At 40.9% G+C, this 15,453-nt stretch overlaps 1 long non-coding RNA gene across 1 annotated transcript; it reads right to left on the minus strand.

Moving 5' to 3' along the window:
- Nucleotides 1-3,851: 3,851 nt before the first annotated feature.
- LOC141925147 (uncharacterized) lies at nucleotides 3,852-15,277 on the minus strand. The gene is made up of 4 exons (XR_012623769.1): nucleotides 15,097-15,277; nucleotides 11,733-11,862; nucleotides 4,576-4,634; nucleotides 3,852-3,945 (listed from the first exon to the last, which is right to left on the minus strand). It is a non-coding gene; the product is annotated as an uncharacterized LOC141925147 (long non-coding RNA).
- Between the last annotated feature and the right edge of the window lie 176 nt (nucleotides 15,278-15,453).

Genomic DNA, 15,453 nt, shown 5'->3' on the forward strand with positions numbered 1-15,453 from the left:
CTGCAAGAAAAGGGAAGGGCTCAGGATATGATATCATGTACTCATTCTAAAAACAAGGAAACTGTTGTAGATGATTGAAAAAGTAACAGCTTAAAAATTCCTGAATGGCCAATAGCAGAATATTACTTTTCTGCTTCACCTTCCCTACCCCTGCCAGTGAAAATTTTCAGTAAATACAAACAAACTTAGAAAACAGTATTTATATCACTACTAGGACTAGCTTAAGAGATGTATTACAGGCGAGCTGCCTCAGAGCATTGCTTAGTGTTGCCTGGCATTGTCTGTGCTTATGGCAGATCTTAAGCTTTGAGCTTGTTACCAGGTCTGTTCAGGCAAACACACCAGTCCCCAGCATAGCTGGCTCTGCAGCCACAGTTGGGTTTGTGTAAGCAACAAGGACCCATGTGTACTCACTCCTTGGCAGTTCCTTGACTTGTTTATTGCCTTTTTCAGTGAAAGTAAAATCTTCTAAAGCACCTAAGTGACTTAGGAATCCAATTAATATTTTCTAAAGAAATGTAAGCAAACAGGCTTGTAAATCTCATGGAAAGTCAACGTGATTTTGTGCAGATTTGCTGGGGTAGGTTTTACTCCTTAGATCCCTTTCTAATTGCAAGCCTGCTTTAGAAATAATAATCCATTTACAGGGCTATATTATTATAAATTTATTTCCCAGGTCATCATTTATAGCCTTTAAAAAATAAATTAATAAACATTTGAAGCAAAGCAGATGTCCTAACTCAGCAGAATTGTTCTTAACCTGGATTTAGTTTTGAAGTTTGCTGTTTCTATTTCAGATCCAAAGAAGCACCTGCATGCCTGCAAGCTTGTCTGTTCTTTCCAGCTTTATCAAATGGTCTAATAAGTCACTCATTTTTCTCTCAAGTTGTCAGGATATTTTTGTTTCTGTTATAATCCCATAAAACACTCTCAGAGGAAAATTTAGCCCAGCCTTCAAGCACACAACATTTTTATGTTGTGTTTGGAATTGCTAAATTCTCTGTTATGGCAGTCATTGTGCTTGCCTTTCAGATTTTTTTTTTTTGGTTAAAAATTTCCTGTTAATTTTTTCATGTAATTCATCCCAGATTCAGCATTAAGGCCACCCATAAGTTATATGTTATAGTTTACCATCATTTTCAAGCTCCTGTATTGGCTTTTGGTTTAATGGCTTGGATTTCGGGGAACTTCATCATATCAAAGCAGTTTAGTGATTGGACATTTCATGCTTCAGTATTTGTCAGTACCCTTCTACTGAGCTGTACAACAGGGTGTTGCTCTGCAGCTCTATTGTTTAAAACGAAATATTTTGCTGCCAGATTTCTTGTTCTATTTTTGCCCTTTGTTACTGGACTTTCAATTTCAGGAACTTGTTCTATTTAAGAGGATAGTGGAAGAACAATACTTTATAATATAATATTTATTAAACAGATGCTGGTATTATCAATGCTTGTTATCCAGTGGTGATGTGTCTCCCAAATAAACTAGCAGTAGTAGTAAAATAAACTGGAACACAGAATCATTTTCTTCATAAAGATTCTAGGGATTTTTTAACTACTTGTACTTCTGAATCAAGGATCTTTAGTTCTGTGTAGTAAAGTGTAGTCACATCTCAAATTGGGCAAACATAAATTGTGTGTGAGGTTGAGGAGTGTGAATTAAGATGGCTAATACATTCACTTTTGTAGAATTTGGGAAGTCCTCAAAACCTGGGATACAGTTTACGTTTATGTTTCTGTTTGTCTGCTTTTGCCTTGATTTTTAGTAGTACTATAAAACCTATATAGGTGATCATCTGCATTTGAGAAGATTTCCTACAACAGCGTAGACTTGTCACAGCTCCAGGTTTGAATTGGACATTTCGTGTATTCACACACTGGAATGCAAACCATACTCCTATATGTTCAGAGGATGAGGGAGCTGGAACTGCTGCTTGCAGGGAGCAGGGGTGCCTCTGGTCTGTTCCTACTCTTCTCCAGCCCCCCAACAAGGTTACTCTACAGCACACATCTGGCTGCAGCACTTGGGTCATTGCTCAGCCCAAGCTCTGAGGAGAAGGGGTACTGCCTGCATTATGCTCCTAATCTGAATCTGCAGGAAATAAAACAGATAGTACCTTGGAATATTGCAGCTGAGGATATTCTGAGGACAACACACACAACCAGCCCTTGAGTCCAGACAGATGAAGCAAGCCTAGACTAATCACAGGCATGTTGGTGTTGATTCTCTTCTTGGTTCTCTACTGATTTTAACATCCATCTAACTTCATCCTAAATTACTTCAGTGCAAGCAAGATGAAAAGCAGACTAATTGTGCATAGCTCTGGTTTGTTTTGTTGTATTCCTTTTTCTTCTTGCCAGAACGCCATCTTTCCTTTAGATTCTTGTGTGTTCTTCCTCTTCCTATTTTCTTTCAAGATTGAGTTAGAATGGTGGAATCATGAAATAATTTTGATCAGAAGGAATCACTGGAGATCATCTCATCCTTTACCTACTCAGAACAGGGCTATCTTCAAAGTCAGGTCAGGTTGCTTAGCGCCTTGCCTGGTCCAGGTGTGAATATCTCCAATGGTGGACATTCCAGTCTCACTGGCCATCCCGTTTAAGGGTTTGACCACCCTCACTGTGAAGTGTAACTCACATTTCTCTGTGCATATATAAGGCTGGGATGTTTCGCCATGTTAACATACAGCATCTGGTAGTAAACCTGGACGGGGAAGTAGTTTGGAGCTTCAGAAAGGGATGGGAGGGAACTATAATATGGGGAAATGAGGAAAATACAAGATTTTAGTTTTATAGAAGGCAGTAGGAGAGACAGCGATGAGCAGGAGTAAAAGGGATCATGGCAGGGAGGGAGAAAAGAAAGGCAAGGTTGTGTGTGGGAGGATAACTTCGATGATGAGAAGGCAGCAGGACCATAACTAAAATGGTCACCACCTCCAGATTTGGGTACCTTTTACATCCCTAAAAAAACCTTCAACAGTGTGCCATAGCTAAAAATATCTTGCCAGTTCTGGCATGAAGTTGATTAGAGGAGCTTGCAGATCATTTTGCTTTCTTAGGTTCCCTGTACAATTTCAGTTGGATAGTGCACTTCACATTTAAGACTGTGCAGATATTTTGGTGTCTACTGTTCCATTCCAGGGAAAGTTGCCTTTCTGTAGAAAGAGGTACAGGTCCTGCAGCATAAAAACATAGACAACACATGATATTTATCCTGGAGTTTGTTTATAGACAATACCAGTTTTGATCACAGTTGATTCTCTCAGGGATCTCTGTACTAAAAGATGCTTTATAAATATATGTAAAGATTGTTTTTCATGAAAATACTGAGGGGTTGGAGTAATGATGGGAAATTTTATGAGCACTATGAGGTATAAATCATTTTCTAACACCAATAAAAAGGAAAAACAGAAATTGAAGAAGAATTCTTTTCCTTTGCTGATTATTTAATTGCTCAGGAAAATTCAGTGCAACTGTTAAAATTGCTCTCAGGTGTCCAAGAGCAACACTAGCAGCAATTGCATTTTGCCGTAGCAGAAAACAAAGAGGAATAGGGATTTGTGAAAAGAGGGAAAAGATCTTTAGGAAGGGCGAGATGAGTTTGTGTTCCTAAGAACTAAAGTCTATGTGATTTAGAGCAGGAAATAACATTTAGTGATGTAAGCATGTTCACTGATGAGTCCTCACAATGTCGTTGTGAAGTAGGGAAGGATTATGCCTTGTTTTGACAGATGGAGAAACACGGACAGAAAAGGTTAAGTTCTTACCAGGATCCTTGCCAGCTTCTTTCAAAGTAATTTCCAAGGAATATCTTTCCCTGCAGAAAGCTTGAAGTTACAGACATCGCTCCAAGTTTCCCTCTGTTACCATGGGAGAACAGAAATGGTCATAGGTGTTGAAGCTACTGGCCTGGCCTTTTTTGGAGCTCTGACTGGATTATAATCTGAACAGAGAACAAGCAGAAACAACCTTCTCTATATGATGACTCACCTTGCCAGAGGAAGATTAGTCAATGGAAATTTGTGTCTGCCTGTACTAGCTAATAAATATGTACCCATCCCTGCATAAGGCCAGGGGCAAAGCACTAGGGCAGCAGGAATGGAAGCCTGAGATGTATAGTCATAGCTTTTTTGCTGTTGGCACTCCAACACCAACAGAAGTAAGAGCAGAGGAGTCCTAGGCTGATTTCCAGCATTGTAACAGACCTCACGCTTGAAGGATGTCAGGTGCTGAGTCTCAGCTCACCCATTTACCCTTTCTGCTAATGATCTGTGCAAGGCATACTTCAACCTTTCCCCAACATATGCTCTTTTCACCTAATCTTGGGTCAGTACAGGACTGATAGTTTTTCCTAGATCTTTTCACAAGGGAAATTATTCAGTCTAAAGTTCATGTAACTTTAGATTCATTTTGTACTGCCCTATTACTCACTAAAGTGGTAATGTGGTAACCAGAACCTCGCAGTGGCAACGGTAAGTAGAGATTTAAGAAGTCATTACTTCTCATTCAATAAATATTGGTTAAAATGCCAGCCAGCTTCTTTTTCTTCATCTGGGTAGTTGACAATACTTACATCAGGGTACTTCATATGGTCAGGTGTACATTAGCTTTGCCGTTCTTTCCCAGAAGTGTCTGAAATAGAGAGACTTGATTATTTGCCAGCTAAAACAAATTCAGTTAATTCTTCCCTAACACTGGTAAATGCAGTCTGAATGTGATCAGCAATAGGGTTTTGGTATACCTGTGTTCACATCCTAAATATAGCCTTCACAAGAGGTCCAAACAGAAAAATCCTCTGGAAACTCTTCATTGCAACTTCTCTCTACAATGAACTATTGTTGAAACAAATCTGGAGATAAATGGGACCTCAACAATATAACTTTGTGCCTGCTAGTGCACCTAAAAGTTTGTGAGTTTAAAACCTGAAAACTCTAGCACATAAATAAAGGCTGCTAATACCTCTCTCTAAATAAATAGTTTTATGATCTGGGGGCTATCATATACTCAGTGTGTTCACTACTCATTAATCATAGGACCTTAATAAAGTTTCTGCTTCCAGTGTACCTTGATGAAGCAATAAACTTGGTAAATTCAACTCCCCACAACACCAGCCTGAACCACTGGACCCAAGCCCCTAATACAATCTGAGCAGTGTTTAAATAACTGTTCCTATATCATTTTAATGGCACATACATAGGCTGGGAATCCCTCTCTGAACCCTGGCATAGGATACGGAGCTGAAACTGGTGTGTCAGAATGAGAGAACCCTTTGTTTTTTTATTCATGGTTTTCTTAGTTTCACCAAGGCCTACAAGCTTCTAGTTTAGCCTGTTCAGAGGGAAAAGGGAAGAAAAAATCCACTTGTTTAGCAAAGGATTCTCTTTATCATCACTTCTTACTCTTAAAAAAACCTCCTGAGTTACATATCTTTGCAAAATAACAAGTGATTCGTCTTTTCTCAGTCTGATCTCACTCCTGTGGCTTCCAGGTTTTATCAGCATCTCAGGTGAGACAAAATACCTCCTGCTGCTCTCTCCAGATTATTTGTTTTAGTATTTGGCAATGATTTGCTCTCATTTGCAAAGAAGCTTCCCTCTTTACATGTACGCTGCCTCATTTAGTCATATGCTCCAGCCAAAATACTCCATCTCTCTGCATAAATTGAATTACTTGTTTTGTGGGGTTAGGATAAGAGACATTCAGAGGTGACAGCCCTTGACTGCCTGATGTTGGTCTCAATTTCAGTTATTCCAGGAGAGGTCAAGCACTGTCCCTGGTCTGAGCAGCATAATAGACTAACATAGTCCATCTGGACTTTCTGTATGGAATAGAAAAAGACAGAATAGCAAACCTAATACAAACACAGGCTCACAATACAAAAACGGCTTATAATTCAATGCAGATAGTTTTACTTCTCCAATGTGCATCTCATCGTTTGTAATAAAAGCTGTTGGGATGCCACGTAGTTATTGGTTTGGATAAGAACAAAGGAGAGAGAGGAAAGCATGACTCAGAGTGGGTTACTTGTTAAAGAAAGTCATTATTTAAGTATTAAAATAGGAAACACATTACAGAGAAAGTTCTCCATTTAACTGCTCTTCACAGTTGTTATTAGTCATTGTAAGTTATCAGGTATTATCTAGTCTAATTAATCATATCCTGAATTACCATGCATAAAATAAATGTGTTCATCTGGGGGAAGAAACAATGTACAGGGCAGTGTTGTGTGATTTGTTCCTGTTTCTTATCCACCTATCCCGTACTCCAGCTTCTCCTAAAGAAAGAGGATGTTATGTCCTCCTGAAAATAGGTAGCAAATACATTTTAACCTGTGTAAGTTTCAAAGTCAGCTCGCCTTTTCACAAGAAGATAGAAACACACAAATAAAATTCATCAATCAAAAATAATATTCATTATATATGAATATTCAATATTCAGTAAAATTAATCAAAATTCACACAGATTATTCGACTCCTAGCTAAAGTAATTTCTTATATTCAAATTGCATTTCAACCACTGAGAAAATCTTTAATTGAGTCTAATTTTCACTGAATTGTCTACTTTGCACAACAATGTACGTTTTTGAGAGCAACATCTTCATTTGCTATATTCTACTGAGCCACTAGATGTCCCTCGTTCCTACGTAAAGCTCCAGACACGGGAAAATCCATCATCGCATCAACGGGACTAAGTTGGAACTCAAGCAGTGTAGAAGCATGTTTGTGCTCACAGCATGCAGGGTTTTTCTGTAATAAATGCGGGTCCTTTGAATCACACCACTGAGTGTGATTCTATAAATCATGGCAATTCCAAATACTGGTGTGCCAAACACAACAAATGTAACTGTGTTTGGACAAAGTGTATATATGGCAAATACAAAAATCAGGTGAGGCTGAAGACAGCAGATGAAGACGACATTGAGCAAAACAGGCTACAAACCCATGGATCACAGAGTAAACCGGGTCATTCCATTCCCAACTATTCATTGACAACAGCATTTTCCATATACATTTGTGTTACTGACTTTTTCTGCTTTTCAGGAATCATAGAACGGTTTGGGTTGGAAGGGACCTTAAAGATCATCTGGTTCCAACCCCCTGCCATGGGCAGGGACACCTTCCACTAGATCAGGCTGTAAAACCTTCCACTAGATCAGGTGAAGTAAAATGGTGCAGCCTTCCTTGACAGTCAGACTAGATCTTTTTTATTTAAAGCATACATTTGACTGTAGTGTAGTTAGGGTATGGGTGGACCACATCACTACATGGATTTAGATAATTACAGACTAGCTGGGGAATGGTCACTTCAGTATCAGACTGTGAATGTTGGGCACTGTGAACCAGACGTGATACCAATAAAGACTTTTGACTTATACTGGTGATTGTGAAAGAAAAGTCAATCACTGCTCTGAAGGAAACAAAATGTTTCACCAAGTAAATAGTGTCAGGAAGCTGCTTGCAACCGCCTACGAGCTGTACAACTCCCTTTTACCTTCCTGTACCCTATCTGCCTTTAGCAAGTTTCCTCTATGCACACAGACCTGACCCCCATCAGTTAATTTATACCATCAGCACTTTGTAAGACCCTACCACAGAAAGTGCTGCATCTCTAATTCTGTTTTGGAAACTCTTCCTCAGATTAGGACTCAATTCCTTGGTATTTTAAATCTATGGACTGGGAAGGGAAAGGTCACAGCTAAGGAAAAAAACTGAAGAAACCCTTCCTCCAGATCAGTTTTGCTTTTCAAGTCACGTGAGTGGTGGCAAATTACATCTGTATAAGAAATAGGACTCCGATGGCCTTTTGGCCTTTTTGCGTCACCAAAAGGTTCATGTCTGAAGGCCACAGCATTTCTTTTCCCAGCCGTTTTCAAGATTTGTCCTGAAAAACAAGGGTGCTGCCATTTTTCAATAAGGATACATACACAGGGTTCTGCAACCTCACTGTTACTAGTCTCCTAGTTTTAATGCCACTGACTGAATGATACAGATTTTCACTGCTAATTAAATATCAGATCATGGTGCATGTTCTCAGTGTTATTTATGCTTTTAATGCCTGATGATTTCAGGGGGAGCATAAGCATCTAGATGCCTTTATGAGGCTTGATCCTGTTCTTAAGAAATGGAAGGAAAAAATTATGCAGTTCTCAAGAACGTATTTGTTTGTCCAAGACATTATCAAAGCTGGGAATGTAAGAACTAAAACCTATACAATATGCTTATGGTTTTCTCTACTTGACGCCTTTGAACTCTTCTGGTTCTCCCTCCCAGCTGTCCTCAGATTAACTCCACTGGAATGAGCAATTGTTGAAGAGATGGTGTATACACTGCATCAACCATTTCTGGCCCTTCAATTACTGCATTGTCTAGAGCTGCTCAGATGATAGTTAATGACAATCTTGCAATTGATATACTGAGTACCAGTGATCAGCTTCCACTAGGCCGTGATACCAGTGATACCTGACAGGGTCAAATCCAGATCCCAGTGACCACCAATGTGAGATTTTCATTGTTTTCAGTGGGATTAGTATCAAATTGTTATTTCCACTGGTGAAAGAGAAAGCATTTGGGGGCTAATAAAGCTTACAATTCCATAAAATCCCTGGTGTTCTTTCTAATGCTTAATAGCTCTGCTCTCACCAGTTATCTTAGTCTGAAGCTAAATGTTATGATTTTTTTCACAGGCTAATTACATTACACAGAATCTCCTTTCCCCTCCTGCTTACTCTCATTGTTGGTCATCTTTTTAATAGGAAACTGAGAACTAAGAAATGGAGAGAACAGAATGACCTGTTGAACCAATTTCACTCCACGGCACAGCTGATAGGAAAACGGCCACCTCAGCTCAGGGTTCCAGGAACGGAAAGCCAGATGTTTCTTGGCTACATTTAACAGATGTTATTCCAGTTTGAAACAACATTTTAAAATGCATATCCCAAGAGCTTATGTATTTCCAAAGTATTCGAAGAATGGGAAAGTGGAAATTTCTTGCGAGTCTTCAAGTATGCCTTTTTTCTTTTTTCTTTCTTGTTTTTTTTTTTTTTTCCCTTTTATTTTTCCAAATGAATTTTCCCAGTTTAGCATTCCTGTGGCTGATACATACACCAGAACATGCATTGGTGCCTACATGCCTTAGATAATTAGATCGGGTAGATTAGCACTGCCACAAATTTAGCATGTGACCTTGGGCAAATCACTTCATTTCCCTGGATCTCAGTTCTCCACTTGTGCTACCTACAGCTTGTAAGATCTCCACAACGGTGTCTCTCTCAACTACCAATATCTACAATAGCTAGCACAAAGAAACCAGAAATAAGAGCAAAGCCCTGGGGTATTACCATAAAATAGATTTTTAAAATTAGGTTAACTACCAGCTATTCAGTAAATGATGACAGTACATAAAAGAAAGTGGGCGGAGTCACAGGTTGTTTATAGGGTAATTGCAGACCATCCTGTCAACTGTGGATGCTGTAAGTCCCGCCATAAAATGGAAGGATGGAAGGGCAGAAGTGTGAGAAGACAATAGTTTCCATCCTATTCTCTGAATAGATTCAGGTGGTTGTGTTATTCAGCCACAACAGCCAATTCTTAATTTAGAGCATCTTCCTAGAGTGACCAAATTATGCGAGGGCCATGGTGACCCTCAGAATAAGCCAAAACCAGGGAGGGCAGGAAAGGTGTGCTGAAACATTCTTACCCTGAGCCTGCCAAGTTTGCCTCTGAGTACATTTAGCACACACACTCTTCTGTCAAGCATCACAGAATTAGTGTGATATTATTCTCATGCTACAAATAGAGAACTGGAGTGACAGCATACAAGAGATAACTAAAATATACATTAAAGATCCCAAGTCCATGGGACTATGCATTTCCCAAGAATAAGCTTTAGCCCATACTTACACAATTTCCTTCTTCCAGTTATGCCAAGTAGATCACAAGAGCTGGCTGTGATAAAACACTCTAAGCACTTCCTTCCCTGGCTGAAACCAGAGATACGCTAACCTGTCCCCAAATAGAAAAAGCCTCAGCTTAAATTGATGACTAGCTCTCTTGTTAGTTTTGGTGGAAGTGAAGGTGGAGATGACTTTGCTGAAAGAGTTCTTGAACTTGTCAGACATTCCTGATATTCAGAGTACTGTACAGATTTGGGGTTGGGGGAACTGAAGCTATTTACACGGGTGAGAGGTGTCACCATCTATACCAACAGAAAAGGAGCAGAAGCACAAATGTAATAAAGATATTTCCCTGGTGTTAAAATGTATTTGGAGAAATTTCCTGGTATTTTCCCATACACTGCATAGATACATAACACATGTACAGTACATTAAGCCAAATGTGTTATCTTTATTAAAGAGTTATTGTGGATATGATTCTATTTCACTAGAGAGCTGAGATAATCACCACTTTTAAAAATGCAAATTTAGTCCAAAATTGATTTCTTCTCAAAACCCGAAACAATTTCTGAAAAAAATATCGACTTTTGCAGAATGATTATTCTATGTGAAAATAATTGAGCCATTTTTCAAATATTTAAAAATAAAAGCATAATATTTGGCATTAGAAATGACTGAAATATTCTCCAAACTTTTTAAATATTTAGGCTGGAAGCTTTAAAACAAAGACTTCAGATGTGGGATTCTGGAATGAAGATAGCTTCTTGTTTTACAGCCAGTCATAGAAGAATTTTCTTGTATCTTTATAGAATAGTGTGTATAGTATAGCAGCCTTAAGGGTAAAAAAACTGGCACGTAAGAAAACATTAGGGTCGATTATTAGAATTTAGTGAAACCTGTAGCAACACAGAAGAACTGAAGCTGGGTGCTCTTGGTCTTTCGTGGCCACAGCCTCTATGTCTGTTCCTTGCATTTAAGTTTCATAAATTGTTCAAAACTTTATCAATAGAATAGCCAAAATATTGCTTCTCAACATCTGGTTTGTGTTCTTCTCCCACTTATGGTAGTGCAACCATAAATTAAACTGAATGCCTTACGTGAAGCCACTCCAAATTTATGATGGTATAAGGAAGACGTGAACTTGGTTCTTTTTCTTTAAAAGATGTCTGTATTTGCAGCCAAATAAAATCACATAGAGTTACGCACTCTGTGGCACAAGAGTGCCATCCAGCGGTAATTCCCAAATCTGTATTTGCCGAAGACATTCCCGGAGAGTTGACTAGTAGCCGGTACTGGTTATACATACCAATCTGATAGCTGCAAATCCAAACTCCCGAGTAGCTCACGCCAGGCTGAGAGAAACACTTTTGTTAAAGATCAATAACATATCTTTTTTTTTTTTTTTTTAATCTGTTTTCCATATTGACATAGTTTAGATGATGAGTATAGATTGTTGCTTGCTTGAGAGTAGGAACATACTGAAGTGGGAGGCTCCTGGGCTAGCTAGACTCAGAAGCAGTATGTACCATCATTGTAACGTATGCTTCATCTCAGCTAATGAACTCTGCTACTTTTTAGCCCCCTCTGATGGCATGGCATTACTCAGTTCTGATAGGAACACGTCAATGCTAATCTGAGCATCCTTGGACAGAGCTTCCCCACCCGCTCTAGACGTGTCCGGTGCAGAGGATGGAGTTGAGAGTGAGAGTGATCAAGCTTTGAGGCAGGTTTCAGGTGAATAGTTATGCATCCAGACATCAATGTGACTACTGATATCTCTGATCTGCGAAGAACAGGCCCTGAACTCAGACCTTCCACTTCCAGGATAAATGCTTTACCTGCTCCAGTATATCATAAAAATGTCTTTTTAGAGAGAACAGGTACAGTTGCAGTTGTGAAGACTCAGTCCCACTGGCATCCATTAGAGGGGTTTGAAGATCACCTCTTGAACTGAGCCGCTCTGGGAACCTGAACGGAGTAACACACAGTTTTTAGTTCCTGATTGAGTTGAGATACGAATGAGTGCCAAGCTGCTTAGCCCTGTTGAACAGGTGCAGATCTGGGCAATTACAGAGAGACTCTATACAGCAGAGTAGCTTATGTAAAAACATGTAAGGTGCCTTGGGAATTTAGGCATGATGCAAAGTCAGACACAGCTGGGGTTTTTTTCCACTATCTCTGTTTTAGTTTCAGGAGCTCAAATTCTTATTTTTTGGACTTGGCCTGTGGCAAATAAAGTAAATTATGGTTAAACCCCCCTGTATTTCATGCAGATTTTACTGATCTACCTTATTCTCTGTCTCACCCTCCCCCTCCCATCTGTAATGTCTTCCTTTGTAGTTAACTGTATCTCTTGCAATGCAGACGCGTATGAATGACTGTGAATGATTCATGGATTTGTTTGGCCTGATTGCCCACAGATTAAATAATTTTGTACAATGTTCCTGTTAGTGTTCTACATTCATCTTACTTCTAAACAGAAATTAAATTATCTGGGGTTGTGGGGTCACCACTGCAGATAGCATTTGCAGGCATGTAGTTGCAAGGTGCAGACCTCATCTCAGTGAGCAGCCATTTCTGCTGTGGTCTCTTCAGGAGATGTAGAAACAGAAGGAAGGATACATTTATTTCTAGGTAAAATTCTATTTTGATGCATCTCTTGCACTAACATGTGAGATGAGATACCAAAGATTCAACTTGCTCCTATGAGCAATACAACAGTGGATTTTCTCCCTCTAACCTCTGTAAGAGACCAGTGGGCTGCATATAAAGGAACTGATAATTTATCCATTATTTCTGTGGTCATCTACTTCTTCTACTTCATATTTCACTCTGTTCAAGAATGATCAGGTATGCACTAAAATGGTACAAATAAACTATTTTACCTAGAATTGGCCTAACCTAAGTAGTCATATCCAAAATTATCTGAAACATTAAGGACTGCGGAAAAGAAATTCTACACAAACATTTTCCATTGAAGAATAAATACTTGAATGCTGAAAATGGGTCTCATTCTTCAGGAGTAAAACTAATATGATTTGACCTATGAATTTAGTGTGGTACAATTGCTTTGAGACTATGAGAAGTAAGAGACCAGTAAATCGGCTCCTTGCATGTTTTGTAGCAATCCTCATGTTACAGATATCTGGTAAAATGAAACAAAGGGTCATTTAAGTTTATTAGTTCCATAGCAGATAAGCCAAAAAAATGTGTCCTCAGACATTTTCAAAGAAGTTTGATTCCTTTTATGCTAATGAAACCCATGCTGCAATCCACTATTCAGTCAAAATTTAAGAAAAAAGCTTCAAGTTCCCTCTTCAAAACAAAGCAGAACCCAAAAGCTTATTACCAGAAACATAGATATTATTTGGTATTTTGGGGACTGACACTGTTTTCTTGCATAAAATGGGACAAATCTTTTGACAATGTTTTCTCGGGTGAGCTGCCTTCTCCTAGACAAGATTTTATTGCTGGCTCCTGTGCACAGGTAGAGCAACCTTATCTTCTTGGAATGTGAGTGCTCTGTCATTGCAAAAGGCTGCAGCGGGCAGTTGCAGTGACAGGATTAATACTGACTTGTCCAAGTGAAGCTTTGGAGCAAAGGTGGGGTACAGAGAAAAATCACGATTTGCATTTTCTGAAACCTTTTTTGTGGAAACCTTTTTCCTATTTAGGAAATGAAAAATATTGATTGGGGTGTTGTCTAAATTTAGTGAAACCTTGATACTTTTCACATTTGATTGGACTAGAAATGAAAGGACAACTGGCACAATCGCATTTGTCCAGGGTGCAGACCTCGAAGGATGAGCCAAAACAAAGTGCTCCCTGCAGATACATAAGGATCTGCCACCTCCTGTTTCTAGTGTGGACAATATAACGACGGAAATAATTAGTTAATCTTTTGTTTAAATAACGCGTTTGGGAAAAGGCTAAAAATAAACACTGATTCATTCCTTGTCAGGGAAGTTTCTCCTGTCAATTATCACATTGTTACTGCTGTTTTTAATCTAGTCAGATGGTGAGATTGGCAATCCCTTCTGCAGGGGCTTCTGGGTGTTATTTTGTAGAGAATCTTGCTTGAAGGACTGATTACTGCTTTTATGGGAGCCAGTGGGAGTTTGGCCACAGTCCTTCACGCATGTTAATTTGAGGGACTTCCAAATGTTAGCTAATGATCTCAGAGTTCTTTTTATGAAAAATGTGTGGGTTTGTTTTGGGGTTTGGGTTTGTGTGGGGGTTTTTTTGTTTTTTTTTTTTGTTTTTTTGTTTTTTTAAATTCCTAGCAGGAGGCAATTAAGAGGGTCTGGGGAAAGTTTTGCACTGTAGTTCTGAACTGGCCTCTCAATAACGCCTAAAGTCCTAGCATGAGAAATTCAGCAGCATATATTGCTACCATCCTCAGATATATTATGCATAATATACTATAATTAAAGGTATTGATATTATCCATATAGTCCAGGCCACATGCTTTGCGTTGCTATGGACTGGGTGTATCTATCGGCCTCACAGTAACTTGAAAAAACAATTACGCTCTTTCCTTTTTAGGAGCAATACTAAGGAAAATGGAGTAGCCTCCACCCCAAAGCAGGAAAACATGTCAACATGGAAAAGAGAGGCACGTGTGGGCGGGGGAGTTTCATTCCTAACTGTTTTATGAAGCCTTATGTAGCTGTAAAGGAGAAATGGAAAGGAAAAAAAAAAGCAAACCCCGTGGAAGCTGAAGCCTATGAGCAGAAAGCCAAGGATGCAAGTCCAAGCAGGCGCTGGGGCTGTGGCTCAGAGGAAGGCGTACAGAGAGGGATCTTTGGGCTAAATGCTGACTTAAAAGGGCTTGGAACTGGGTGCAGAAACAAACAACTGCTCTCCGTCCTCCCCGTTCCCACCACCACCACCAAAAAAAAAAAAAAAAAAAAAGGAAAAAAAGTTTCTTTCTGGCTGCGTTCGGGCCAGAAACAAGGTTTTATGCATTCCTCGCGAAGAGCAGGCCTATGTCACGGCAGGGAACGGCTACGGCCCGTCCCTCCCGGCACGGACACGGCTCGCGGGAGCCCCCGGCGCCTCCGCCCGGCCCGGCCCTCCCTCCGCCCGGGGCAGCGCCCGCTGCCCCGCCGCCGCCCAGGGGACCCCGCCGGCAGGCGGGTCCGGTCCTGCCCCCCCCCGCCCCCGGTCACGTCGGGCTCGCCGCGGGGCCGCGATACCCACCGGCTCCTCCCGGAGCCTGTCCCCACCCAGGGGAGGACGAGCAGCCGCGGCGCGGGCAGCCGGCAGCGCACCCATCCCGCCGGGCCGCGCCGCGCAGGCTTGGGGCAGGGCCCGCGCCTCCCGCCCGCCGCCCTCGGGAGGTGAGGGGGAGCCCGGGGAGAGGGAGGAGGCGGGCGGAGGCGCCCGGCGGCCGCCCCAGGGACGCGGTTTCGCCCCCGGGTGCTGCCGGCCGAGCGGGACAGGCCCCGCAGGGCCCCTCGCCTCACGCTGTGCCCGGCGGCCGCCGGGCGGAGGGGCCGCGCTCCGGGCTGGCGGGATTCGCGCCCGCCGCGGCACGGGCCGCCCGGGTACTGCGGG

This window comes from Strix aluco, chromosome 6 (assembly GCF_031877795.1).
Source record: "Strix aluco isolate bStrAlu1 chromosome 6, bStrAlu1.hap1, whole genome shotgun sequence".
Classification (NCBI taxonomy): domain Eukaryota; kingdom Metazoa; phylum Chordata; class Aves; order Strigiformes; family Strigidae; genus Strix; species Strix aluco.